Source organism: Xyrauchen texanus, chromosome 14, assembly GCF_025860055.1.
Source record: "Xyrauchen texanus isolate HMW12.3.18 chromosome 14, RBS_HiC_50CHRs, whole genome shotgun sequence".
Taxonomy (NCBI): Eukaryota; Metazoa; Chordata; class Actinopteri; order Cypriniformes; family Catostomidae; genus Xyrauchen; species Xyrauchen texanus.
The window spans coordinates 1,304,934-1,309,799 of NC_068289.1; positions in this window are offsets into that span (position 1 = coordinate 1,304,934).

A 4,866-nucleotide genomic window follows, 5' to 3' on the forward strand; every position below is an offset into this window, starting at 1 on the left:
TTGTTTTATGGACTCAATGTTGAAAATTTAAAACATTTCAAACACTGTTGGCAGAAGTGAAAAATAAATAATTTTATGAAGTTACAATTTTGTTTGATTCTATGATGTATTTTACTGAACATGAGTATTGTAATTTACTGACAGTTACTTATATCTTGTCTTTTCACTTTATTATGATCAGATTCTGCAGGTAAAATTACAATAATAAGGTGACTTGACTTGGACTTGACTTGACATAGCCTGTGACTTGACTTGGACTTGACTTGACATAGCCTGTGACTTGACTTGACTTGCCCAAGAAAAAAATACTTGGGACTTACTTGAGACTTGAAGGTTAAGACTTGAGACTTACTTGAGACTTGCACATGTGTGACTTGGACCCATCTCTGCTTATTGGTAATCAATAAGACTCCAGTGGATAAATCCATGTCTTCAGAAGCGATGTGATAGGTGTGGGTGACAAACAGATCAATATTTTAGTACATTTTTACTATAAATTGTCCTACCTGCTCAGTAAATCTCCACTTTAACTTTCACTTACACAGTCTTCTTCTTGTGTGGTTGGTGATTCACATTCTTCAGGCATACGCCTCTTACTGGGCAGGGAGAAGAATTTATAGCTCAAAAATGACTTAAATATTGATCTGTTTCTCATCCACACCTATCAAATCACTTCTGAAGACATGTATTTAACCACTGGAGTCATATTGATTACTTTTATGCTGCCTTTATGTGCTTTTTGAAACCAGTATATTCTTCCAAAAACCTTAACTTGTGTTCTGCAGAAGAAAGAAAGTCGTACACATCTGGGATGGGATAAATGAACGAAACCAACCTCCCTTGCCTAAACCTCACCAGAAGTGTCATATAAACACATGTGAGATGAAAAACACAATTACTGAAGGAACTATGTCATTTTGTGATTCTTCTATGACATTTTAAAGTCCTGTGTAGACTTGTGTGCTGTGCTGAGCTCTTCTCATTACAAATGCAAGGCTCTCAGTTGAGGTACCGCACAACTTGATCAAGCTTGCAAATGTAGTTAGTGATGATGCATACATCATGTACAACTGTTGTCATAGAGCATTGGAAACTCTTTGGAATAAGCAGTTCTGTAAGCATTTCTGAGAAATAGCCAATCTGCAACAATACTGGATATATTTGAGATCTCCCCATGTCATCATATGCATTGAGTCTTTGTTCAAGTAGAGTTTCGTTCAGAGTGCATGCTCATTTGTGCTCACAAAGAGTAATTGTACTGTGTTGTCATCTCCAACTGTTGCTAGAAGTTCACAATTCATGTATTCAGTTGTCATGGTGATATTGATGTCTTTTTTTTTTACCTGTTTCAGGTCATTGATTTGTTGTTATAGGAAGTATTTGTGTGGCCTTTTTGTTAAACAGCAGTAATTATCATGAAAAGACCCTCAAGAACTGATAGAATCGGACTGCATGAAAAGGACAATAAGCATTTTCTCACCTCAGTTGAGTGTTGAAGAGCTCCCACATGTGATACCAACAAAAGCAACAGACACACAAAGCAACATGTAAAAGCATTGAACAAAACAAACTGAATGATGTAGGAAATGCCACACTTTTCTTTCTTCTCTTGCCTTCCCCTCTTCCTTCTCTCTCGATTTCTCATAAATGCACACACAGGTGTCGCCTCTCTCTTGGCAGATTCTTAAGCACCAAGGGGGGTGATTACCTGTTCCAGAACAACACGCGCACGTGCACAGTGGCTCAGGTGACATAGCACAAGAAGGCATTGTCAAAAGGACTTGCTGGACACCTTTGGCACAGAGGACACCTGAAGAGCAAATGTCACAGTGCCACAGGGACCATAAATCATGTGACACACAAGGTAAAGGGACCATTCTGAGATGAAAAACGGGGACATTTCTAGTTCAGTGGTAATATGTCTTTGAAATTTCACGTAACCTATCTATGACTTTAAAAAAGGGGACTATTCGCATGTATTTTGACCACGGTGAATGTAGTAATGTAGTAATGTGAACTATGGTATGGCATGTTGGATATGTCCCAATGGAACTCTGATACGGAGGTAAAGTTGATAATTTTTAATTGTCTTCTGTTACATATGAGTTCTTTTCTACACTGTATACAGTAGATGACATTGTGGCATAAAAGTGAACTAATAAGGGAACTATTGCAGCTGACAGTACAGGGACACCTGCCCTGGGACACAACCACTCTTCTTACTCTCTTCAACAATTCCTTCTCTTCTCGTCAAGGCAGCTCTGAATGTCCCTCAGTAGGGCCCACTCAAGTTACGGCTCCAATTTTGGAGGTAATCCACCGATGCTGAATAAAAGATTCTCACTGCACAAAAGAAATCATCCGCTCGTATGTCACCAGCTTCAACCAGGGCATCCAACTGCTTTTTAATATCAGAGGGTATGAATGATAAGCCTGGCCTGCAAGTCTTTTCTCAGGTCATGAATGTGCAAAGCCACTTCTGTGGCTGATATGTGGTCTTGCTCTTCTATCTCCAGTGCACAGTTAAAAGTGGCTGTTCAAGATGTGCAAGATCACTGAAATGTCTCTTAAGCTGCGTACACACTGCCAGAGACTTTGTCGCTGCAGGTTGCCAGTGGCTGGCGGTGAAGTCGCTAGTGGGCGTTCCCACGACTGGTTGCCTAGTAACGTTTATAAATGACATTCACGGATGTCATTCCATTGCTCTTGACAGCAAATTGCTTTTCTTGGCGCTAAAAACAAACATTTTGGAGGGAAAAGACTAAATATAAATGGAATCAGTACATTAAATGCTTTATATCAAAGATGAATGAGAAACAAGGCGTGCTGTTTGCCATAGCGGCTGTTTATCTGCGGCGAAAACGCAAACGCCGGTCTGTCTGGGTCCACAAAACCATTCAATCTCAGAGTCAGCACGGCGAGTACCACCGGCTGGCGCAAGAGCTGCGGCTGGATATACCATATCCATATCATAGAGCACTGGAACATTGCTAACAGCAAGAATTAGCCTTTCATCCATCTTTCCATTACTGCAGGAGCTGAGAGAGAGAGAGAGAGAGAGAGAGAGAGAGAGAGAGAGAGAGAGAGAGAGAGAGAGAGAGAGAGAAGGATCACGTGAGCTCTCCTGTCTTCTCTCCTATTGGCTGTCGCTTCCGTTAGTCGCTCTTCATTTGAATAAAATTGAACTTGTCTCAACTTTGTCGCGTCACTGGACACGCCCCTACATCTAGTCGCCAACAGTCGCTGTGCTCTCATTGAAAATGAATGGGATGGAGTCGCTGTCGCACGCAATGTCGCTGGCAGTGTGTACGCAGCTTTAGAAACTTTGGACATGCACAAGAGAATGATAAGCAAAACGTCCTTCACTTGTGTGCACCTTGTCAGATTCTGAACTTTGCTTCACAATAAAATGGACAAACACTTGGTGTGGCACACTTACTTTTAGCAGCATCCACATGCTTTTTTATAAACATGCTCGGTGTGGACTCCGTGGATGATGGAGAAGCTCAACAAATCTCTCTCCTCACTTTACTAGGCTCTGTCTGCGACTACTTTTTTAGAAATGTAAACTCTTTTTGAAGATCCTCATTATATGTACATGCACGCTTCCTTGACATTTTTCCATCAGTGTGCTCTTCAAATTCTATCAGTTCACTAACTGGACATCTGTTGATAGGAGATTGTGATTGGATAGTTTAATCCAGTCATGTACTTCAAATAACCCTGTAGAAGTTTAAATGTCAGGCAAGGAGGAGGCGGGAACCATATATGATATAAATGAACTTAAAACAACATAAAACATAAACAAACATCTCACTCTCCCGCTGATCAGCTGATTCGGCGCTGGCCTTGCTCCATCACGGTCCGGCCACACCCTCCTCCTCCTCACAAACACGGTGTGATTTTATTGGTTTTACAAATCATATCCTTGGCTACCTTTGATTAGAGTACTCACGTGACTGAGAAAGCCGCATAGGCGGAGAGGGGAAATACGGGACAAAACACGATTTTTTCAGAATAAGTCGGGACACTAGAACAAGTGCTTGAATACAGGACTGTCCGGGAAAAACGGGACATCTGGCCACCCTATTTATAACATAACTTAATGTGACTCACTTTGAAGCTGATAACGATGATGATGTTTATTTTCAATTGCGCATTCTCTCTGGTGCAATAGAATTGCAAAACTGACATGAACAATAATCAGTAGAGGAAGACGAATGACTTAAAGCTGCTATAGTGAGCAGCTCCCTCTGTTGGTCAAAATAAACAGCACACGATTTACCTTCTTGCCTTGTATTTTAACTTTGCGGACTGTTTTGAATGCACAGTAAAAACGGGGACATTTCTTTGGACTGCTCCATTCAGGGACATACCATCAAAAAACGGGACTATCCCCGGAAAATGGGGACATCTGGTCACTCTTACCCAAGGTGAAGAGGAAGTGTGACTTTTCAATAGGAATGGGCTGATTGATACTAAAGTATCAATACTTCGGATACTGATGTGGTATAAAGAATATCAATCCTCACATTAAAATATTGATTCTGATCGTATTATTTAGATAACAATGAATATTAATGCATCTCATTAGCTTCGAAATGAAAAAAATAATTATATTAGCGAATTGTTGCATGGCACCAGAACTTTTGTTTCTGCTGCTCATCTTGACATGCAGAAATGCTAAAATACACCAGCAGTCACAGACAGCACTATGACTTAAGTGAGCAGTAATGTAATGAATAATGGAGCAAGTAATGACAGAAAAAATGCATCCGCAGTTACTCACACTAAGTAATGACAAATCTAGATGTGACATATATTATAATGGGCTTGTATTATAACTTACAGATGTGTTAAAACATT